This window comes from Talpa occidentalis, unplaced genomic scaffold (genome assembly GCF_014898055.3).
Source record: "Talpa occidentalis isolate TD23 unplaced genomic scaffold, MPIMG_talOcc4v2.1 talOcc4.3, whole genome shotgun sequence".
NCBI lineage: Eukaryota > Metazoa > Chordata > Mammalia > Eulipotyphla > Talpidae > Talpa > Talpa occidentalis.
Window position 1 is genome coordinate 132,733,633 of NW_023603184.1, and position 25,116 is coordinate 132,758,748.

A 25,116-nucleotide genomic window follows, 5' to 3' on the forward strand; every position below is an offset into this window, starting at 1 on the left:
GCAGAAAAATAACTGGCCCAAGGCTATACAGTTAGTAAATGGTGGAGTGAAGGTTCAAATGCACACTCAGGTTTTTTTTTTAAAGATATATTTATCTATACAAGAATTGGGGTACAGGCCAAAGATGCAGGGGGTGAGAGGATTCACCCGAGACAAAGTGGGGGAACAGAACTGGCAGGTTGACTGAAATACACTGCTGAGGGGAGCCGCAGGCAAGACAGGAGAGGTAGCTCCCTGGCCAGGGATTGAGCTAGTGCTGCAGAGGCTGCAGATAGCTTCATAGTGCTGTGCTTAATTCTTTGCGCCACCAGGGAGGCCCATGCTCAGGGTTTAGCTTCTGAGTTTCTAAAATACTATCTGATTTATCCGGCCCCAATGCATGGCAGAGCACCATGCTATTCATGACCATTGTGTGACTTACAACATTTCCTAGTTGTATAGACTGAATATGAGCTTTCTAAATAGAATTTTAGAGAGGATAGTGAAAGGGACTCCCCTCTACCCAGGCTGATGTCTCCAAAAAGAGCTCCAGAAGCCTCCAAAAAGCCACTCACTGAACAAATTCAGAAAAATTGGATGTTAAACCTTCTTAACATCCAGCTAGAAATTCTGGAAAACCAGGAACAATACATCTGGGCATTCTGTAAGAGATCTGTTCAGTTTAGAGCCATGAAGTTTTCCTTTTTGAGTACTGAGAATTGGGGTCTCTCTTAAGAACTGGAATGCTACCTGTCCCAGCAGAAAGTAAGTTAGCCAAAGTCAATGTGATCTTCAGGCTAATGGTCCCAGATGGTTTCAGACTCTACCAGAAAACTTCATTGACATCCTGGATTTTAAGGCATTATAACCCCTGTCTCATCTCCCATGGCCCCTTTGTGGGGGTATTAGAAACAATTGCCATAATTGACAGTTCCTTTGAGATTGTCAGTTGGGTGCTTATGAATGTAAGGCAGTCATTTCATTTTCAAGTCACCTGACTGTGCCTTTATCAGCAACTCTGTCCCATTACAAAATCTTTGATTGTCACTTGTTTTTCTTTCAAGAGAGTAATTTCCAAACAGAAGTAGGTAAGGGAGTTATCATAAGAGCACATAAAATATTTGGGATTGTGCGATGGTTATTTTTAAACAAAATGAATAGGGAAAACAAAGAAGACAAGAAAGGGAGATTTTAGTTTTCTCAAAGACTAACAAACTCCCACCTTAGGCAAGGAGTATCAGGTTAGAGTAGTTCTGAAAGGATTACCTAGCCCTCAACCCCTTGGGAATTCTCCGTTCTGTGGTGTTTGTTTTTGTCTTCCAAAGAGGTGTGGTATGAAGGGGTCACATAAAAGGTGAGCAAGATGGTAAATGCTCCACTTCCTCACTGTGAAGTAACACACTGCAGTCAAACCAGGTGAGCTGAAATAACTGGATATGCTTCTCCATCAAGCTAATATATTTTATCAGACACTTCCTCGACCAGTCTTATTCCCTGACTGGAACTTTCTTTGCTGCTGCCAATTGTAGAGAATGGAGTGGTCAAAGTACTTCCAAAAAAGAAAATGGCAGAGAAATTGAAACTATATGGGGCTATGTGGGGCCTATAGCTATCCAAGGACAGTCCCAGATTTCATCGATGAGGGAATTGAGATCCCAATTGACTCAGTATCTATTCAACTCGGTATCTATTCTGTGAGTTCTTCACCAACGAGCACAATTGCAAGACTATCCAGGCTCAGGGAACAACAATGATGGGGTTTATTTAACAAATTGGGAAAACAAATAGTTACTAAGGCCACCCTAGATAGGTGGCTGACTGGCTTACCCTAGATAGTGTCCACAGTGTTCAGAGGTCACAAACAAAAGACATTTCATCCAAGATGGCGCTATCCCACCAATAAATGCCTTAAGCATGTGGCAGCCAGTGATGTACTGAGTACAAGAAACCTTGGAGTCTGTGTGGATCCCAAGCAGGCCCCTGTGCAGCCTTATATTTCCTTCTAGGGTCCCCCCAACTCTAGATGATATATCCTGATTGGACCATTTAACCAGGCTAGCACTGGAGGGAGAGACTGCCCACAGATAGCAAATTTTGGCTCGGGCAGGTAAACATTTTTCTAACTGTTCCTGCTGCTTAAGTGGCAATGTGAAAAGTGCCAGTTTTGCCCTGCATTCCACACCGCAGGACCCCAGTTACAAAATAAAGAAATGCTCTGTTGTTTGTTTGTAAGAGCGAAATTTCATAGTACACGATTGATTTTTGAATTAGAGGTTTGCAAGTTGGTCTAAAAAAGAAATGACATGGATGAGCTTTTAGTTTCTTCTGTTTTTGTTTTTTTTTTAATTAAATTCATTTAACAACCATTGGTGCTATAGAGTCAACTGACACCTGTTTATGTTTTAGGAAATCAGGAGATGATGTTGAATCGATACTGAGTCAATTGGGGTCTCAATTCCCTCATCGATGAAATCTGGGACTGGACTAAATTATCCATAAGAACAAATATTGCTCTGACAACTCTTTAATTGTATCTAGTTATTTAATTGTATATAGTTAGCCAGGGAGAACAAAAGTAATCAAATGATATTATTTACATATCAGTACAGATGCTATGAAAACCTATCCTTGACTTGTATACAATACAAAGATAAGGTCTCTCAAACATAAACAATGAAAGATAGACAACGAAACTTCTGCTGAAGCTCTCCTACATTACCTATCTGTCTACATTACCTATCTGCCTTATTTTTAATGGCTATTTATCTTTTAGATATCCTCATATAAATTATAGGCTACCTGTAAAAAAGTCACAATCAAAATTGGTTTCTAGAAGTCATTTATTTCCTCTATATAAGATCAACCCAGAAACTCAAACAATCTAAGAAATGGGGACTACTTGGAGTTGCCAGTGTAATCAAATTCCCCTTTGTAAAAGAAAACTTGCATATTCTGAAGGTATTATATCAGTTAGCTGACAAGTTCTTGAGTGAACGTACGAACCCACTTAAGTAGATCTGAACAGAGTGGGGTTTGTTGCTTAGAGGAATTGATTCACTCAACTTTTTCACTACTCCCAGTTTACCTCCTACACTTGCCATACCTTTTCACCTTTTTTTTTTTTTTGAAGCTCCTCCAGTTCTAATGAGGTTTCAAATAAATGTTGGCAAGCTTATCCAACAGCTAGTACTGAGCATAATTGGATGAATGCCTGGTCCACTGGAAAGAACATGGACTTTGTAGTAAAATAGATCTTCCTTTAAGTTCTCTACAATTTACTAGCTACAGAATTTTGGGCAAATTACTTACTTTTCTGAGTTCAGTTTCTCCTCTATGTATCTGGAATAATAGCATGTACTTTGTAGGCTTATAGTGGATACTCAGTAATTTCATATGAGTATGGTATTTAGCATCATAATAGACTTTAATAAGTTGGTTATAGCTAGAGTTAGAAAGGTAACTATCTTTGATAGGATTTTTGAGTAAATTATAATCTGATGTCATTTCCTACTTTAAAATTTTAATGAGGGGCCTCCCTGTTGGTGCAGGGGTTAAAGTCTTAGCACTATCAAGCTATCACCAGCCAATGTGGCATGAGTTTAATCCCCAGCCATGGCAGCAGTAGACTGCTCCTGTCTTTTCTGCTGCTCCCCTCAGGAGTTTATTACACTCAATCCACCTGTTTTGCTCCCCACTCTGTCTCTGGTGAATCCTCTCACTCCCTGCACCTTTAGCCTATACTCCAGTTCTTGTATACATAACTAAATAAAAATAAATCTTTTAAAAAAATTAATGAGTCCCCTTTGTTCTTAAAAGCTCATCTTCATATACCTACCATTCTGTCCTCTCTTGTATTACCTATATCCGTACCTTTCACTGCACGTGGTGCTCCAGCACTGCTGAGGCTATGGTTATTGTGCTGAACTCAGAGAAAAAATACATTCATATTGTTCCCTTTGCCAGAAATGCATGCTTTCCTTCCCTTGGTCTACAGCTAACTCCTAGTCACCTCTCAGCTTTGATTAGTCACTGTTATTTTCAGTGCTTTCAAAAGACTTCCTGCACCAGCTTAGATTATGAGTTACCATAAAAATCCTGCATTTCCTTTGTCATAGTACTTACACACTGTTCTAGGATTTCCTAGTCAGATGTTTTTATTCCCTTTATACTGTGAGTTCTTTGAGAGCTGGTTTATATTCATCTAGTTCCCCCACCATAGCCTAGCACCCTGCCTGGCATATATTCTGCAATCACTTCATTAGCTACAACAAACAAATGAACGAGTAATCTCCATTTTCTGTTAAACAGTTGCATGACCTCCTATACCCATGAGAAGATATAAACTTCCTACTTCTATCCTGCTTACCATTCACTATTCTAATAGGAAGAAAACAGTGGATGATGCAAAATATTCAGTTGTTAAGTGAAATTCTCCAAATTGGCAGAAAATTGGTCAAGATCTTCTCTCCCCAAAGGTCATGCTTGGAGAAACAAATGATCACTAGAAAGAAGTGATTTTTAGAAATTTAATTATTAAAAATATGTAGTGCATATATGGTATAATTCTAATTATATAAATATATGTATGCATACTTATGCTGAGGGAAAATACTGGAAAGAAATAAGTAAAATTTGAATTAGGTCACATGAGGTATCTTTTTTTATTTTCTTCCCATTTTTTTGCATTGTCAAATATGCTATAATGCCTACATATACCAAATTTTTTTTAAGATTTATTTATTTACGCATACAAGAGCTGGGGTACAGGCCAGAAATGCGGGGGGTGAGAGGACTCACCGGAGACAGAGTGGGGAACAGAACAGGCTGACTGACTGAAATACACCACTGAGGGAAGCAGCAGGCGAGACAGGGAGGTCTGCCTTGCCATCCGTGTTGCTTCCTGGCTGGCCGGGGATTGAGCTCATGCTGCAGAGGCTGCAATTGCTTCATATTGCAGTGCTCAACCCCTTGCGCCACCAGGGAGGTCCCCATATACAAAAATTAATGTGGCTAAAATAAAATTTCTATTTGTGCCAGACACAGGAAGAGAATTCTAAGAATTTTCTTACCTGTCTAAGTTCTGTTGCATGTTTAAGTTACAATTTTTCAGTAATGTTAGACTGTCTCTCCCAGACTTCACATGACTACCTCTGCTTAGAACTCTCAGGCAATCTATATTTCACTATTTCTTCAGGATTCTGTCCTTTACAAAATCTTTCCAGATAGGATATTATCCAATGAGAAAGGTCTTTTTCCCCCTTCCAGCAAAGTCCTTTACCACTCACACAATTTGAGATGTTTTTTCTATCCCTTTATTGTTGTCTTGGGTTTATTTGTTTGTTTCCTAATTATATTTCTTGCTCCCTAAATTTAGGAGCTTGCTTCTCAAAGGTTTCATGGCTTCTAGGATGGCAATGGACACACAGCATATACTTCCAAAATACTATTGATTTAATGAATATTACATAAGTTGGTGCATTCTACAACAAATTAGCAAGTAAGAGTGCAGGCCTGTCAATTCCTGAGATGTAGGTAATCATTTCCTGGCTTTTTAGGCCATTATGAGGTTTGGAACTAAAGTAGGTTCTATCAAGTACAATAAATGACAAATTTTAAATTAGGAAAATAAAATTCTATCTTCTGAAAAAAAAAATGATCTGTCTGTGGAAATTATTATGAGAAGTTGTATCTGTAAAGAAACCCCACTATGATGGAAATACAAAGTCAAGGTAATCAGGTTGATTTTAGTATATTAATATTTTGTGCATCATCAAGTGCTATGCATTGCCAAATCAGTGTGTTTTGCTGATGGGCATTTGCTAGCTGACAATACCTCCAGACACCAATTGTTCTTGAAAAGAATAAAAATCTTAATTTTTGGTGTTACTAGATAAAGAAGGTCTCCAGGTTTTAGGAAGCTCCCCTGGCGAGATAGATAGTATTTCATGGAGACCTGAAAATGATCAACCAGATATGTCCATAACCCCTTAAAAATGATCAGCATTCCTTGGTACTGAATCTGAAATCTTTAATTTACCCAAAAATGGTATCGTATGTTCTGAATCTTGAAATGATTCCTCACCTGAGCAAATTTGCAAGGAGAGGAGAGGAAGTTAATGGCCCCACTCTGCCCCTCATTCAAATCTCAAGTTTTCAGGAACGCCCAAAGACTCAGAAACGGAAGTGTATTGTGCTGTGCACACAGTAGGCACTTCATTGTTTATTTATGTCCTACTTTATGCATTGAAAAGCTAACCACAGGAATCCAGCTAATGCTTACCTCATTGAGCCTGAGGTCACATTCAGAAATCCCACTTGGAATAACCCAGAGAGATACTTAACAAACAATATGCTCTCTTAGAAGAAAAGTAAAAGCATGCTGGTAATGTCGAAGGCTCTGATTTCTAGATACAGATGGCGCTGACATTTTTGTGCTTTCTTCTGTCCCTCTGAAAAGTGGGAATAATACTCTTTGTCACTGAGACATTGGAATGTTGAGTAGACAATGAGTTGGCATTTGAAAAGGTTTTAGGGTGAAAAGGTGTTATGTGAGTTCATGGAATTTGTTAATGTTATTACTCAATCCTTTGTGGCCCAATGTGTAGACAAAAGCTGCTTCTATTACAAAGAACTTAAATAGCTAAAACTAACTTTAGGAGAGAGAATAAATGAACCTATCAAGACAAATAGACATTAGCTGGATTATGAGAATTTATGATGAATTTGTAGACTTTCAACACTAAAAACAAGGTTTCTTAATTTTTTTTTTGAGGAATAATCATTTTAGGAAGAAAAACTGATAACATATTAATACCGTTTATGAAGGACTGACATATCTAGGTGCATATTAATATATTTATAAAGACAGTTTCTTTTGTCAAACCCTAATAAGCAGAAGTCTCTTTTAGTTATTTAAAAACAGGGATGTGTAAAGAAAGGTCCATGAATGAACTCAGGAAATATTTAAGTCCAAAGTCCAAATCAGCTTCTTGATGCTAGAATCCTACTTTTTCTGCCTATTGATAGCTATTAATCTTGGGATGGAGCCATCAGAAATCTCTCTCCTGTCCCTAATATTTCCTTCCATGTATAGAGATCTCCATTAAAATTTCTGTCTGACATTTCCTCCTTTAATCAAAGAAGGAATTATTTAATTTTATTGAGCCCCTTTTACCTTCTCATTTTTCTGAGAGTGAGGTGTCTAAGGAAAGTTTTTGGTTGTCCAATGCCATGAATAAGTCAGATAATTCTCTGTAAATCTGAGGTTCAATATATTTATTAGCCCATTCTCCAAAATCAGCTTTTTCCATGAGAAAATTGATAATTTCTTTCCTACCTACCTTAATTTTTTTAATGAATAATTTTTTAAAGATTTATTGATTTATGCATACAAGAACTTGGGTACAGGCCAGAAGTGCAGAGTGGAGGTGGTGAGAGGATTCATCAGAGACAGAATGGGGAACAGAACAGGCAGACTGACTGAAATACACTGCTGTGGGGAGCAGTGGGTGAGACAGAAGAGGTCTGTTGTGCCATGTGGGTACATCCCTGGCTGGCTGGGGATTGAACTCGTGCTGCAGAGGCTGCAGTTAGCTTCACAGTGCTGTGCTTAACCCCTTGTGCCACCAGGGAGGCCCCTACCTTAATATTTTTTCAATATTCAAACTCAGTTGAGGAAGGGAGAAGCCCCTTGCCTTAAGCCCTGTATGTATCCTCAACAACTGATAAAACAACAGGAGGTATATCTACTTTTTCTGGGTCAAAGGATAGAGAGATAAACTTAAGTCTCAAAGCTTGAAATAAAACATCACATTATAAATTTAGCAAAGTGAAACTCAGTCATTAGAAAATGGCACTGAATTAACTTCCTAATTTGCTATAACAAATTAACACAAACTCCATAACTTAAACCAACAGAAATTTATCATCTACCAGCTCTAGAGGCTGGAAGTCCAAAATCAGTTTCACTGGGTCTAAGTCAGGGAGTCAGAAGGCCCACACTCCCTGTGGAGGCCCTAACGGAGAAGTTGGCTCTTGTCTCTTCCAGCTTTGGTGCCTGCTGGCTTTCCTTAGCTTGTGACTTTGTCCCCTAAATCTGCCTCTGTTATCACATTGCCTCCTCCATTTCTTTGTGTGTCCAATATCCATCTGTTATAAGGAGATGAAAGTGGAATCTGTGGTTACATTCGGAACTCAGTCTGAGAACCCAGGATAAAACCCTCACCTCAAAAATCTTAAACTTAATCACAGCTGTAAAGTATTAGTCAAGCAAGGGTCATTTTTCAGTCTAGTTCACAAATTTCATAGGCCCTAGTAAGGATTATTTTTTTCCTTCCTCCTTATTCAGAAATCTTATAATTAAAGACAAAAAATAAACTCCAGAATCTGTGCCTAAATGATCAAATGGGTAAAATGACCCTGAAGATGCTTTATCCAAAAACTATTTTGGGTGAGGAAAATGCATCCTTACATGGAACTTAGAGACATTATTAAGAAAAAAATGTGAAAAGTTGAACATCTGTGAAGCCAGTAGATTCAGGGAGCCATTAAAGAGAAATTGCATTACCTTTCTCTTCCAGTGGGGTCAAAGATCTTTGAACTGAACCAAAAGCAATTGTTTTAAGATATCAACAAGCAAACAACCCTTTGAAAACTGATGATTATTGATTTTTAGATTCAGTGAATTCTTTTTATCCCTTTAGAGAATCAGTAACCAATTTTGTAAAGCTGAATATAGTTCAAACCTGTTAACATTAATCAACTGCTTTCTTCATCTTCTGTTATTCCTCCCATAAAAAACCCTGACTTTGTCCCTCTTTGGGGAACATTTTAAGTTTTCTATCTGAATCTGTGTACCCCAACTTGTAACTCTTTGACCCCAAGTAATCATGCCTAAAAAAAGATACAAAAAATGTGGTTTAATATCACAGTTTTAAAGAATCAAGAACATAAATTCATTCCAGTGTTGGACTACTCAAATAATATTTAGAAGGCATAAAGTGATCACCTTTTTTGTATATGTTTATAAATTATCATTTTAAAAAATACTTCCCAAATTTTTCTCCTGAAATATTGTAAAGTATGAATTAAAATTGTGATTGATCTCTACATGTATCATTAACTTTACAAATTCAGGAGAAAATTACCTATACACCTGTTTTTAAAATCCTGTTTGAAGCATTTGCTGAAGCGGTTCAAGAATTACCTTGCTCTTTCTGTGTGTAAAGCTTTTGATAGAATTATTCAAATTATTGATATGAATTTTGAATTTCACTGCTATAGAAACTTTTTTTTTTTTTTTTGCTGAGAACCATTCCATTCTTAGATACACTCAATTGCATTTCACCTTTTTTTCTTTACCAACCTTTAGTGGTTTACTCTGTGCTTTTATGTTCCACCAATGTTCAAAAGATATGCCAGTTGGCAAGAGTTATTGCTTACAAAAAGATGAGTAGCAGACAGCAAGTTATAGTGAAAGACAGGCATGTAGCTTCTACTAAGCATACTCTCTAGTAAGAAACTCAAGACCACATGTGCAATGTTCAGTTAGTACCAGCTTTTCTGTGATAACAAATAGACCTCCAGATTCAGTGTCTCAGGAAACAAAACTTCTATGCCTCTTTCAGGTAATAGATCAGGGTATTAGTTCCAGATCAATAACCAGTCAGTTCTATGCAGTCATCCAGAGGACCAGGTTGACAAAAGCTCCGTCATCCTTCCAAGGTGGCTGTGGTCAACTCCCTTTCAGGAAGCCAGAAAGTGTAATGGCGTGCAAGAGCACACCAGTGCAAGAATTTTAGCATCGGCTAATACTTAAACACCAGGGTAGCTGGAAAATAGAGTTAAGCTGTATGCTCAAGTAGAGGAAGAGAAGGGATTGTGGTGAGTAGTCACATGCTCTATACAAATTTCTGCCTCAGCAAAATAAAAGATAACTACATGACAGTGATCATGGGCCTGTGAGATAGTTCCAAGCATGCACACCTCTGAGTGGTAAGGATTCATTCTACCCAAGCAACCATTTATGCTTAATTTCAATAGGAGAGGGGGAAAAGAAAGAAATGGTTTATTTTCTTTTAATCATCCCATGTATTCGATTATATAAATTGTCTCAAATGATGGTAATACAGGGGTTAAATCTTTTTTTAAAGTAAATTTTAGTATTACATAGTATATGTTGGGAAGCTTTTCTCTCTTTAGTTCTTCAATCCATTGAGGAAGGAAATAGGCCAAGGAAGTTATACTTCTTTTCTTAAGGGGCCTAAGTGTTGGCCCAGGCTGGGTTCCAAGAGCTGAAACAAGGAATGGTAACTGGTGGGGCTGTCCTTTTGATGAATGAAGAGAAGAAAAGAAGAATTCCAAGTCTGTTTCCCAGGCATAAGAAGGATCAGGAAGCAAGGAAATCTCCAATTTTCAAGTCCACTGAGCAGAATACAAGAACAGGGTCTAAAACAAAGAGTTCTCCATTGAGAACCAACAAGATGGAGCAATCAAGTCTTGCAGGCAGGTTGAGCCTGGACAGAAGCCCAGAGGCCATGGCATTCTAGGGGGAGGGGTGTTTTCAGGGCCCTTAAGAAGCCAACTTTCAAACCCTGACTTTAGGTTTAGGTTTATCCATTAGCTCTATTTGGATAAAAGTAATCTGAAGCTAAATATTCACATTATGAGAATGCAGATCAATGACAAGTCATGAAGATAAAGCAAAACAAAATCTCAAAAGTTAATATAATCACCTGGAGAACCTGTGCTGAAAGAGAAATTAGTTTTTTTTTTTTTTCATGCAGAAGAGGTCTTATGGCAGTATGACATGGAAATTAAGTGTTCTTCACTTCCTCAATTATTATTTCCTAGTCTGTAACATGGGAGGTGAAAATCAAATTACCTCCTAGTTTTTAAGATTAAATGAAAGGATAGTCAAATTTATAAGGTGTAGGAACACAAAATACTAGATATTTCCAACAATGGACTTTTTCTTCTCTTTCTGGACATAAAAATCATCTTGTATATCTAAAAAGTCAATAAATCACTCACTCAAATCCTTCCCATGACCTCTTAGGTAATATTGAGTGTAAAACTGTAATAATAATAAGAGTTATGATCACCGACACATCTTGCAAAGTCATATGTTAAAAACATTTCCCTTCAGCTGTGTGTGTTCTCCTGTAAACCTAGCTGTGTTTCTAAGATCTTAAGGAAATGAACACTATAAAATAATGACATAGCTCAAGTAATAAGGAAACAAATTATCCTCATGGATATCTCTCAGCATTCTTTTATATGATAGGAGATCTATCATATATTAAGAATTCATGATTCTCTACAATGTATTTAAGATTCCAAAACTGGCCAGATAAGTATGAATTTTATTTTCAAGGACTAGTTTCTTAGGAACCATCATCACTGGGCATGCCAGTACAACTTCTGGCAAACCATGAAAACAGTATTTGTTGGCAATTGTGAGAACAAAAGATGATTTTTCTAGAGGTGATGAGGCAGAAAGGGAAAGCAGATGCCCCTGAGGAACAGGGAGAAATGTCAAGGGAATTGGTGTATCTTTTTGGCACCCAAAGGCTTGAAGATGAGAGGGATAAGCCAGTTCATTGCCTCATTAAAGGCCAAGAGAGAAGGATCCAGCTGATTGCACACTAAAGATGACTTGGAAAAGAAACTTGACAGTCTTAGGGTAGAGGAGTTGCCACATAAATTAGGAGACTGATAAACTTCATGGGTGTGATAAAATTAAAGAAACGTTCCAAATGCTCTGGGAGAATTAATGGGATCTTCAAATTATTACAGAATTGTTGAGTGATAATTATACCAACTGATATTAATAAAGTACTCGGTTCTTTGCTAATCACTTTGCATGTTTTATTTAGTCAATACTGTATCACTGAGAAGTAGGCATCAATATTTTCCTTATTATACAAATTGGGAAACTGAGATTTAAGAACTTAAGTCCATAGTCTTAAGTAACTTCATGGAATGTTAAGCACAGAGCAAAAATCACCCAGAACCTAACTAGGAAAAGAACTCTGTTCACAAATGAGCTTCTCACTGCTACTTAAATTCTCAGAAAACTTTGCTCATATCTTCTTGGATGAATTAGATAGTTTTATGTCCAGAAAGGCATGTTTCTCTGAGTCACCCTCAAGCACTCATCTGAAGGGTTCCCTTCAAAGGTGTTTGATCTTTTAGTATCTGCACCTCACAGAATGACTAAATTTTAATAATGGTGACCAACAAGTCTTTGCTGACTATTCTTTTCAGAAATAGCACCTTGATTAATCACATGTTATCAATCATTAATTATATTTAACATTTGACATCTTCTTTACTGCTTCTCCATATCAGTGAATACAAGGAAGAAAATAAGGCAAACCAAACCCAGATTATGGTTGATATAACAATGATCATTAGTGATTAAAAGTGAAAAGTGAAAAACTTCAAAATTCCATTAAATAAAAACAACCTTACATTTCATAAGATAAACTACATTATTTTTTTCTTAATGCTTGATGTTAATTTTGTCCATACATTGTATGATATAAATTGTATGCTGTTACAAAAAATACATTTTAATAAAATTCTTCTAAGAAGTAAAATGATCAGTAAGGAAGTGTCTACTTAAAATTAGCTGCCTTTAAATTGTTATGAAACTGCAAAATGACTTACCACGAACAACTATGCCTTTCTAAAATTGTCACTAATGTTTATATAATAAAGTCCATTGTGGTCTTAAGTTACTACTATACTTTAGTTAGTTGTAAATTGTTCAGTTAAAAATAGTATTTAAACTCCTGTTGTAGGTGTGCAGAAAATGACAACAATATTGGATTAGACAAATTTAGCGAGAAAACATTTCTCCCCTTAATAAAACAAACACATCTGTGTGAACATTTGTTGGTTTTGCCAGTCCAGCATCCCTGCCTCTTACTATGATTTTTCAGGGATCTACCCCTGCTCATCATGTACCATCCTGGTGGAATCAGGAACTATTGATCTGAGTGTAATTAAGAGGTTGGCACTCTCCTGAACCCTCCTCTCACTTGCCAAGACCAACAAGATGGAAATCCTAGGAATTTGGCCCAAAGGAAGAAGATGATTAGAGCTGAGTCTTTTGATTCTAACACCCCAAAGAGAATGTTCCCATTTCTTCATCCAGGTCCCTGCCATTATCTTGCCCTTGTCTTGCTGGAGGCCTGGTTGTGCTTCCATTTTTTAGATATTGGGAGCTACTCCATATTCTTCTACTAAATTCCATTCTTTTGAAATTTATTCAGCTCCTGTTGTTTGCACTTAATGTTACCCTGCAATGTCCTTTCTTTTGTATTGAAATTTTTGATAAAACACTTTCACTATTTTTTATCACTTTAAGTGAGATCAGACCTTTTCTCAGCCTGGCTTCATTTCCATATCTTCACTAATATAACATTTTTAGTGAATCATGAATTCGTCTTGATTAAAAGAATCATAGCAGCATTGGGGCCTCCCCAGTGGCGCAAGGGGTTAAGCACAGCACTGTGAAGCTATCCGCAGCCTCTGCAGCACAAGTTCAATCCCCGGCTGGCCAGGGAGGTAACCCACATGGCGCAGCAGACCTCTCCTGTCTCGCCCGCTGCTCCCCTCACCAGTGTATTTGAGTCCCTCTACCTGTTTTGTTCCCCACTCTGTCTCTGGTGAATCCTCTCACCCCACCCCCGCACCTCTGACCTGTACCCCAGTTCTTGTATGCATAAATAAATCAATCTTTAAAAAAAAGAATCATACCAGCATTTAAATGGTATCATAATAGATACAAGTAACTTCAGTAGATTCTCCAATTATATAATTTTTTCAATATCTTTGTTATAATGTCAATGAGAAAAAAAGAGAAATCCTAATAGGAATTAAGAGAAAAGAATATATTCCAGGAACTGGTTTAGTTATACCTTGTTTTGTTTAAAGTTGCAGTTTCTAAGAACCTGTTAACAACGTTAAGTGAGGATTTACTGTACATAAAGTAATGAGTTCCCTTTCATTCTTTATATTCATTTCTTCTAAACACTCATTTTGAGTTATCATCACTTGAAAAAAACAAAGTTTAACTTTCTTGCACTTGAACTTTCTCAACAACTGTCTCTTCATGTGTTTTTAAAACTGACAAGAGGTGTAGAAAGCTCTCTTCAGGTATTGAAACTAGTAAGAAACAACTTTTCTGGGTTAGGCTACATGTAAAATGAATTAAAAAGGTTTTGCTTTTGTTCATAGAAAATTCAGGTAAAATTTATTTAGGAGTTGAAATGGCTAGCAACTTGAGGTTTTAAGTGATTAGATCAATTGAATACAACCGATCATTGAGGGTTTAGATCAATTGAATACAACCAATCATTGATCAATTGAATAAAACCAAATCAGTGAGGGGTGACCGGCCCAGCATGGGGGCTGCCTGCCCCAGCAGCCAGCATGCTAATCCAGCTGAGAGCACCCAGATCTCCCTTTTGTTCAGAACCAACATCTGTCATAACTATTTGTCATAAAATATACATACTATGAAGTGCATAAAACCTGTAGTACCATTTTGAGAATTATTAAGTGAACACATTTAGTACAGTTTTTACATTTATTATTCAGCATTTTATATATCAAAAACTTCTCAAGTTCCCCAAAGCCAAGGTTCCTTGCCCCTCAAATGATGACCCTTAGTCTTTGCTCTTACCCCTATAAAAACAGTTATGCCGCCTCGTTCACCTTTGTCCAGAAGTCACTCATATACTCATGTTCACACACAAAGCACATAAAAGATATTGAATGACTAATTATCACTATATCCTCACTGGAAATCATGGAGTAGGTCATCATAACAAACAAATAAAATAAGTAAATTGGTAAAAAATTGGTAAATCATAACAAACAAATAAAATAAGTAAATGATCCCTAAGTGTCTTCAAGTAGCTCCAGATACAGTTGGAGGAGAGAATCTAGTAAAACAACAATTAGAAATAATTGGCAAGAGTTTTGATAAAGAGTCCAGAATAGCATGAGATTTAGGAAATTGGCAACTATCTCACCTAAAGCTTCCTAAGCCTTATTAGGAGATCAAGAGGCATCAGCTGAAGGAAGCAACGGAGGCGTAAAATATATGAGGAGCAAGAGGCCTGGTAGTTTGAGATGCTGTTAAGAAAAAGGTAGTCAATCAGAGAGTCTTAATTCAGATTCTGTAGATCCTGAAAGGCTCCATGGATAGAATATACAAAAGGTCCATGAAATTGAATGGGGGGAGCAATGTAAATCTGTTTTCACTATCTTCTGTCTGAAATGTAGCATTTCTTTGGACTATAAATGTAGGTAATAAACAACTATAATATTAGTTATAAACTATGACTTTGTTATAAAGAACTGGAACAAAAAATCTCGTCATAGTAGAGTCATTGTGGCTATCTTGAAATACAGATCACACTCATTCATAATTTGATATTATGATAATAATTGAATATACCAATAGGTCTTTTTATTTAATATTTTGTAAATATTAATATATACATATATTCACAATATTTTTAATATTTAGGTGCTTATTTTTCTTTATTTCTTTTGTAATTCCATGTGTTTTATTTTATTTATAAACATTTAAAAATATTGTTCCCCAGAAGGCCAATCTGTTCTCCAGATTGTGGTCTGTGGCCGTGAGGAGTAAAGAACCCCTCCTTTAAAGGCTTGTTAGCATGAGATCAGAGAATTGGGAAAATACATGGGTCTGCTCACCAGAGCTACTCACTCAATCCTTAGGGGAGTTTTTTCACATATCAATATTTCCCTTTTCCTTGTGTGGCACTTAACCACCACAGAAGCATTATGTGTCTTTAATTTAATCTAAACCAAACAAGGCAAAATTTGTTAACTAGTGATTTCATTTTACCAGCATACAGTTTAGGATTGTGTGTGTGTAAATATTTATTTTAATAAAAAATCATCAGACATAGGCAGCATGGTTTCATTTCCATTTCATAGATGAGGTCAGTTGGGAACTCACCCACCAATTATGTGGGCACATTTTAATTGGAATTACTCTGATTTGACTCCAAAGCCCTGATCTCTCTCCTAAACATATCCCCTCCCAGAGAAAAGGGTGAGGACTGGGACACTGGCATCTGGGTCCTTGTCCTGACTCTGAGGGACCCTGCAAAAATCACTTTAGGTGTATAGGAGTCTCACCTATAAGAGGAAAAGTATGTAATAAAAAATGTTGGAGTTTTCTCTCACACATAAAGTTGGGATGTGTCATAAAAGAGGCTTATAAGTTTGCCTTTTAAATCTCAAGAATAGTAAATAAATTCAAAATTTTAAGAATTTAGTAAATTCTGAACAATCTAATTTTATTAGTTGGATACTTGAATGAACCTCATTTCACCCAAGATCTGCAGGGTAAGTGAGCATACTAGAGACCGCAGAGAACTCACAGTTTAGTTGCAGTCCAAGTCTGAAGGCCTGAGAACCTGGAGAGCAGATGGGGTATGTACTAGTTTAAAGGGTAACAGGTTCAAGATCCAGGAAGTGTTGATGTTTCATTTTGAGGACAGGAAAAAGGCCATAGTTTCAGTTTGAAGGCAGTCAGGCAGGAAGAAGTATTTCTTCTTGTAGAGAGGTCAGTCTTTTTGTTCAAGTTACACCTTCAACTGATTAGACAAGACCCACCCACATAAATGAGGGCTATCTTTACTCAGTCAGCTGACTTAAATGTTAATCTCATCTAAAAGCACTCACAGAAACACCCAGAATAACATTTGCCCAAATGTCCAGGCGCCTGTTGGCTCAGTCAGGTAGACACGTAAGATTAATCATCCTACTTGTATTGCTCCCATTTCCTAGGCTCTTCCCCATTCCACCACGCATCTTCCAAGGTGTCTTTCAAGATTTATATTTTCCAAAAAGTTTTCCCAAACTTTATTTCAAGAATATCCTCTTTACCTCAACTACCAATAGCTTTTGGAGAGTCAAGACCATATGCTGGTCCAGAGAGTTTTACTATCTCCAAATTACTGCCCTTGTTTTTACTGTATTAGACTTTGGTGTATCATCCTAAATGGTAGCATATAAAAGCAAGACTCTTCATATTTTTTTTTAATTTTTTTTTCTTTTATAGAGGCATGTTTTATTTATTTATTTGTTTGTTTGTTCGTTTGTTTCATTTATACATGCACTGGGTACAGTCAGAAGCGCGGGAGGGTGAGAGAATTCACCAGAGCCAGAGCGGGGAGCAGAGCAGGCAGAAGGACCGAAGTACACTGCTGAGGGGAGCAGCAGGCGGCAGGAGAGGTCTGCGCACCATGTGGGACCCTCCTCTGGTGGCCGGGGAGCAGCCGGGAATTGAACCGGCGCTGCAGAGGCTGCGGGCAGCTTCGCATCCCAGCGCTCAACCGCTGCGCCACCGGGGAGGCCCAAGACTCTTCATATTTTTAGTGCAAAGCTACACGATACTCCCCAAATCCTGGCTATTTAATTACTTTATTTTCCCAGTTAAGTTCATAAAAATGTTTGTCTTAAACGCATGCCATTGTGTCAATATGGATGGAGCCTGAAGGGACAATGCTAAGTGAAATAAGTCAGGAGAAAGACAAATACCAATGGTGTCACTAATGTGTGGAATATAAGATAACTAAACTAAGAGTCAGATAAAGACAAGCTTAAAGACTAACCCTTGATAGCTGACTACAGAACTGAAGCAGCAAGGAGGGGGTAGGGTCAGAGTGGGATAGGAAGCAAACACAATGGTCTATGGTGTAGAATATCGGTGAGTTGGTGGCTGGTACACTATGGTGGTAACACCTGGTGGTGGTATCTCAATATTAGCTCAATTAAACAAATAACATATAAAAAGATGTTTTGAAACTAAAGAGACTTAAACGACCATATCAAATTTATGGGATGTGACTAGAGTAGTATTCACAGGGAAATTTATAGCAGTAATGCTTATTTTAGAAAAATAGAAACATCTCCAACCAATGACTAGAACTTCTACCCTTAAAAACTACAGAAAATAACCCAAGGCCAACAAAAAGGAAATCAGATCAGAAATCAATGAATGAAAACAGAAAAATATTAAGCAAAGGCTACCTTTTAAAAATGGAAAGAATGTTTATCTCGATATTTTTCCTAATTAGACGAAACCAATTCAGTAATTCACATGATGCACCAAAAAGAATTACTTTTACACCTATTATCCATGCTGTTGCATTTTATAGTACATTTTTTTGAGTATATAAAATGATATTTCTTTCGAGTTTGTCTTAATTCAGATTCCCAGACCAACAGAGATTTGCTGGGGAAAAAAAAAAAAAAAACACGAGGAGATAGTTTATGTATGTAGTCTACAAGACATAGCATAGGAAGCAATTATATTGCCAAATCCCAGAGCTACTACAGGGTGGGGAGAAGCAGGTTAATGACAGAACACACTGCAGCACATTGACATGTACTTTTAGCCCAGAGTAAAGGCAGAACTGATTCTTACCACCCGGAGGAGTTTAAAATGCCCATTGGTTGGTCCACTTCACAAATCCCAGGCTTGCCTCAGTGGAAGAGAAGAGACCAGGGTAACATGAGAGTCCACAATGCTGAGAAGCTTATAATATGCCTTCCTCGGCGCAGTCATTATCTTTCTTGGGCACACCTGGAAGAGGGTCCTGGCCTCGCAGAGACAGAGTCAAGGGGTTAGGGGGAGGAACAAGTGGGTCCTTCCTTCAGACCAGACTGCTGCCACCCACCCATCTCCCTGCTGGCCTGGGCATCAGTGGGTGTCCTCACAGCACACCCCAGGGCTAGTGACACTGGGGCATTCATTTTCTATTCTTTGATAGACTAATTCCCGTAATTCCCATACCCATGCTCTTTCCCTGGAACTTTTCCCTCTTAAAAAGCTCACCCTATTTACCTCAATTGTCTACACGTAAAGGAGAGAAGACTTCATTTGAATGTATGGTCTGGGAGGCCTGCCCTCTTGTTTGCAGGGTATGGATTTATTTGTTTTAAGAGTACAAACAATGTCCATATGGTATATATCTAAATATTTAAAAGTTCAAGTCAATAAACACTTTTGTGAAATGTATTCCAACCTATATCCTTGACCTGGAAAGCCAGGTTCACATTTAAGATGCACAGTAGTGCTAAGATAACGTACAGTTTGCAACAAAAATAGCTACCCTTAATCAAAATCTTAGAAGATGACACAGTCTACCTTTTGGAAGACATACTAGACAAAGAGGTCAATGCAAGTCCTGCAGCCTCGGTATCTATTGATTGGGGACTCTTGGGGTCTCTAGAATCTAGATATTGATTTTTGAAGTAAGGGCACAGACTCAGTAAAAAGGGGCATAGCCAGCAGATGGTTAGAGTCAAATCTCTGACATAGGATCCCAGAGCAAAGCATTCCCTTCTCCAGGTCTCTGGGTGTGTTGAGACCAGAGATGGGAAGAGAACAGGGACTCCTGTACATTAGTACAAAAGTTTTGCCACTGTGCTGCAGAGAATATAACCCAAAGGAAAGCACACACACATACTACTCAGGTCAGAGAGCTAACAAGTTCAATCTCAGGAAATTTTTACACAAATAGACATCTGGTATCTTCAGTGATACTGGAAAGAACTCAAGTTTAATAGTGAAAAACTTCATCAATTAAAACATACTTAGTATCAAATGTATAAATAAGGATTCAAGACGTGCTGTAATTTTTATGTAGACCCCTGAAATAAGATACAGATGCCTAGAAAAACAGGATAGGACACAGAGGATTATTACCAGAATCTACAAAAAAGGAATCCAGACTCTTTGAAGTCAGAAATTATGATCTTAGTTACAGAACATATGACTTAACCTTATAGTTTTCCCAATTGCAAACTGTATATAGTTCTCTCACATTCTCTCTCTCACATTCTGAATATGTCCCTTATTATCTATATGAATCATCTAAGTCATATAATTGATAGATACATCAATCCAGGAGAGCCTCTCCTGGACCAGCTCAGGAGGTCAGTTGTGCCTATCTCTTCCCATCCCTGCCTTTATTGACTTGAGGAAGGTTGATTGAAACTGGCTTTGGTGGGAGTATATTTTTAAAGCCCTGGAAATTGGCAAACACTGCAAATCAAGGCTTGCCTTCCCCTGGAGAACCTGTTGTTATAAATTTACCGGCGCCCAGTGAGTACACGGGCATAAAGTGGGCACAAAAAGCAGATAAGTAACTCTCTAACTTCATGATGCTAATTTCTAAGTAGATTACATATTTATTACACACATACATAATTTTTACACTTGGATCTAAATCTTATTTCAAAATACATTTATTCAAAAAGACTTTTGATTTTTTTTGAAGGTGATGAACCAGAAATAGCAGAAATACTGGGATTTAAAAATTGTCAGTGCTGCCTCCCCAGTTTTCTTACCCAAATGTGAAAGAAAGATGTATTGCCCCAAAAGATAAGGAAAATTAGTTCTGTGTTTAGGAAAAAGGGGGAAATATTTCCCTGCACCTGGTCAGAAAATGCACTTATCTTTCGAGAATAGCTTGGCCCGGTACAAAGATGTTCTCATGTTGATGGTTTTACTTTGGAGTTTGTTTTATGAAACTGCCTCAAGCGCCAAATCCAAAAAAACAGGTGTGTGTGCATTTCCTATGGGAGAAATGTCATCCTTTCGGTTCCCCTCTCCTGAAAGAAATTTTAAAAATCGAGTTTCCTCCTTCAGTTCATGCTTCGACACGCCAAGGACAGACACCGCACACCTGCTCCACCTTCATCCCACGTCACTCATCATCAGCGGGAAGTAAGGCATTGAGGGGGCACAGCAAGGGAGACCATCAACCACCTGAAGAACTGGGCACAGCCTCCATTGTTTTATGTCTGAAGGCAAAAAGTCACAAAATTTGGGAAAGTCAGAACTGCAGGATAAATTAGCTCCAAAACCCCTTTACTAGAAAGGACAGAAAACAAGTTTTTATGGTTTGTCAGCTTTTAGCGCAGTTTGGATAATACTAAACACATGTGCCTTTACTCCATTCTTGCTCTGATTTATTTGCAACATCTGTGGAGAAAACCACAGCGTAGAAAGAAATTACCTTGACAGCTTCTTTTACCTAAAGAACTGTTGTATTTTCCCAGCGTTCTAGCCCATGCTTGCTCTAACAACACACTTGTGGAGTTGAATGGCAAAGTTTCTTGTATGAATTTACTTTCAAGTTTTGACCTGGCTGGGGCTAATTCATCTAATGAAAAGTAAATATTTTGATTTCTAGTGAAATTTTAAAGAATAAGAATTTTCTTTGGAGTAAGCATGATATTGTAGACACCTCTTGATTTACTGGCCCTCAGAGATGTTCACAATCTGATCTCCAGAACCAATGAATATGTGATATTAGATGGCTAAAGGGGGTTTGCAGGTGTGACTAAGTTAAGGATCTTGAAATGGGGAGAATAGTCTGGATTATCCCCATGGGCTCAATGGAATCACAAAGTCATTTATAAGAGGGAGAGAGAAGAGTGAAAGGGATTTGAATGTTATGCTGCTGTTTTTGATGCAAGAGGTCTAGAGCCAAGGAATATAGGTAGCCTCCCCCTGTAAGGTGGAAGAGGCAAGGGATTAAATTCTGTATTAGAGCCTCCAGAAAAAAAAAAAAAAAAAACAAAGCCTCCAGAAACCATTTCAGACTTCAGATCTCCAGGTCTGTAATTAATAAATTTTTGTGATTTTAAGCCATTAATTTGTTATTGCAGTGTAGGAAATGAATATATTTACAAAGCAGGAGATAAAAATCTGTTCAGCTTTCATAGGGGAAGTTGCCTCTGAAATCCACAAAAATCAGAGGATTATATACACTGTTACTTGTAATTCTATGCAAATAACTAACCAGATTTGATGCCCAAAGTACTCATATTTCAACAACACTGTTTTTATTTAAATACTAAAAGAAAATTTGTTTTTTGAATTTTAGTTTACTTAGCAAGAGTAAATAACGTGAAATATCAAATAAATACTCTGGCAAGTTGTAAGGGAGACTACAGAAAAAAGAAAAGTTCTATATTTTAGTGTCTTTAATGGAAATTTTCCTACTTTCTGAACAAGTGGCTCTATATTTTCATTTTGCCTTGGGCTTTGCGATTTATGTAGCTCCTGTGTGAGCCTGTGTCTGCATCCCTCTGTAGACTCTACATCATGATTTAAGGATTGTCTAAAGGATCGTTTTTAGACTTATGGAAAAACATGTGATTCCATCAGTAGACATAGACATATTTAAAATACTAACACATATTCAGCAGTGCTGAAGCAGATAGGTTGCCAGCTAATTATGATAACTTGACTTTTTGATGAGTAAAATCTCACATTCTGTGGAAATCTAATTTGTGTGTATGTGTATGTGTGTTTAGATAGCTGGAAGGGTTGGAAGTAAAAGAACCCATTTTAAGAATGTTAGCTGAAACTTCCAGGGAAGTCTAAGTTTGCTTTCCCCCCCTCAAAAGAAAAAAGAAAGAAAAGAAGGTGGGGAGGTGCCAAAGTAGGTGTACGAAAGGACTAGCTAGCACAACACTCACTGGTTAATGAGCTGTGGGGAGTGTGGGGCTGATAAAACACCATTAGGGAAATGTCCTTAGAAGAGCAGGCAAATGAGAAGAGCAGGCAACTCTACAAATGAACCATGAACCCAAAGAAAAATACACATTTTTAACCTACCTTTCTATCACTTAGACGTAATAAGACCAAAAAAGTTATGAGGGAGTCCTACCTTGGAGAAAAGCAACTGGATTGAAGCTTGTGATGGTTTTTATATGATGGGTAGATGTGGATCCACCTGGGTGGGTCAAGTAGGTGGCAACCCAATTTGGATAAACGTGTCCCTGATGCTTATTTGCTGAAAATAAGGAAAAATCAGGATATAGACTCTTAGATATTAAATTGCCATGTCAAGCAAGGGTTTGGGGAAATTATGTAGATTTGGGAGTGGAGTTGCACAAATTCAGAGCCATCAGTTTTTCTTTAGCAAAATGAGAGTTAAGTAGGGGTATCTGATATGTCTCAGAGCCGTGCAGCGAGCCCAGTGGGCCCGGTGCAATGGCAGACATTTCTGAACCCATGTCTACCTGTGGTAGAATTGGTGAGCTCTGAAAAGCTGTATTGACAGTGTCAGTTTTCTAGTGAGTACCAAAAACTAGAAACTCCTGTCTAGGTGAATAAGATAAGGGTGTCCTGATGCTCTTTTTTGAAGAGGCTATACTAATGTTCTCAATCTCTACTCATTTGTTCTCAACATATTATTCTTACTTTGCAGAAGTGACCAGAGTCTTCCGTCTCTTACTTCCATGTCTACCTGACTGGATCATGCTATTAAAAGTTGCATATGCATATACCACTCTGTGTTCTCTTTTTCCTTCCTTACCCACATTAGTAAAGCTTCTCAATTTAGACCCCCAAAGGAGTCACTTATAAAGAGTATTGTTTCACAGACCTTTATAAAAAGCTAATGGACATTGTGGAACCCTCCCACCCCACCCAAACAGGGGACTGCAAGTATGCAGCCCCCTTTAGCAAAATGAGAGTTATATGCAGACTACAAATATGCACATAATTATGCATCAATGCCACACGTATTTGTAGGAGTTCATGAACCCCCCCCCAAAAAATCCATTTATGGAAGCCAATGCAAAAAAAAAAATTGCTTTATTGTTTTGCCCTGTTTAAGGTTGCCAAGAACGCTAAAAAGAAAGAAGGCGTGCAATGATGCATGCGCCTTTCTTTTTAGATGGCTTGGATCGCTCTATCAACTGTTGAAGAGTCAAAAAGCAAATAAACGTCAACAGTTCTGAATCCCAACATTGTTTAATGACAACCTTCCCATGTTTGCCAACTTGCTGCTTAACAACAATCCTGTTGACACTGTATAAAAGCTTTCCAGGTCCTCCCAGGTAAATAACCCACTCCTACCAATCTCCTGGCCGCCCAACTTAGCTCTTAAATGCACACAGAATTCATGGAGATGAGTCATTTTCTTTGCCAAATGTACCTTAACATATTATAGATTTTACTTCTTCAAGAGGTTTTCTCAAGAGATCTTTTTCTAATCGCAGCAAAGACAATTATTTCAAAACTCATCAATTTTAAGTGAAACTCTAGGACTAAAATGAACTAAGTTCCCATATTATGGAACCATAAGATTTATTTTTGTTTGTATTGCTCATTAACATTTAGCACATGACTTTTTGAACAAGTGAAAAAACTTTTTTCTTACTGGTAAAGGAGCATCTCATCAAATTTTTTGAAACTCAGTGATATGTTACTGGAAACGACACAAAATTGTTTTATTTAAAAATTAATCATCAGGGCCTCCCCTCGTGGCACAGGGGTTAAAGTCTTAGTGCTATCAAGCTATCACCAGCCACTGCAGTATGAGTTCAATCCCCTTCAGGGAGCTAATCCACATGGTGCAGCCGAGCTCTCCTGTCTTGCCTGCTGCTCTCCTCAACAGTGTATTTCAGTAGACCAGCCTGTTCTGCTCCCACTCTGTCTCTGGTAAATCCTCTCACCCCCTGAATCTCTGGCCTACACCCAGTTCTTGTATGCATAAATAGATTTTTTTTTAAATGGTAAAAAAATAAGAAATTAAAATTAATCATCAACTGATTATAAACAAATGGGAGAAGTGGTAAGTTTCCTTAATAAGAAAAAGGACAAGTCAAAGAAAGCAGAACTTGTTGATACTGAAAATACAGTTATGGAGTGGATGGCAGATAAACAGCATTGTGCCCTCTCTGGCTACACTGCAAAGGTAATCTGATCGCTCTCAGTACAACCTGGCAAGAAGCCTGAGGCAGGAGCAGAGAACAAACCAAGGGAAGCAGGGGGTGGGGTGTGAAATTTGTTGGATTGGCTAATCGGGCCCTTCCCTAACAGCCAAGAAGGAAATGGATTACTTGTGGCTGTGACTAAGAAACCTATGGCCAACAGACCAGTTGCCTGCATTAAAATTCTGCCAAGAAGAATAAGAATGGTTCCAGTTTTCACGGTGGTTTTACTCAAGTTTGGAAACAGGTGGGAATATTAGAAAAACAGGTGACGGTTTAAACAGCAAATGAAGATAAAAGAAAAAAGTTCCTCAAGGTCAAAAGTGATTACATTTC

General features: G+C 37.8%; 1 protein-coding gene across 14 annotated transcripts in view; it reads right to left on the minus strand.

Annotated features, from left to right (window-relative positions):
* LOC119256170 (ribose-phosphate pyrophosphokinase 1-like) overlaps positions 1-25,116 on the minus strand; it is a 301,237-nt gene that overhangs the window by 224,951 nt on the left and 51,170 nt on the right. For 12 of the 14 annotated variants that reach the window (XM_054700049.1, XM_054700053.1, XM_054700045.1 and 9 more), the window contains one exon: positions 22,728-22,853. The gene's annotated coding sequence lies outside the window, so the exon portion shown is untranslated. Of the gene's footprint in view, positions 1-20,271; positions 20,851-22,727; positions 22,854-25,116 lie in introns of those variants that run through there. The other 2 variants (XR_005127650.2, XR_005127649.2) reach the window with 2 other exon arrangements.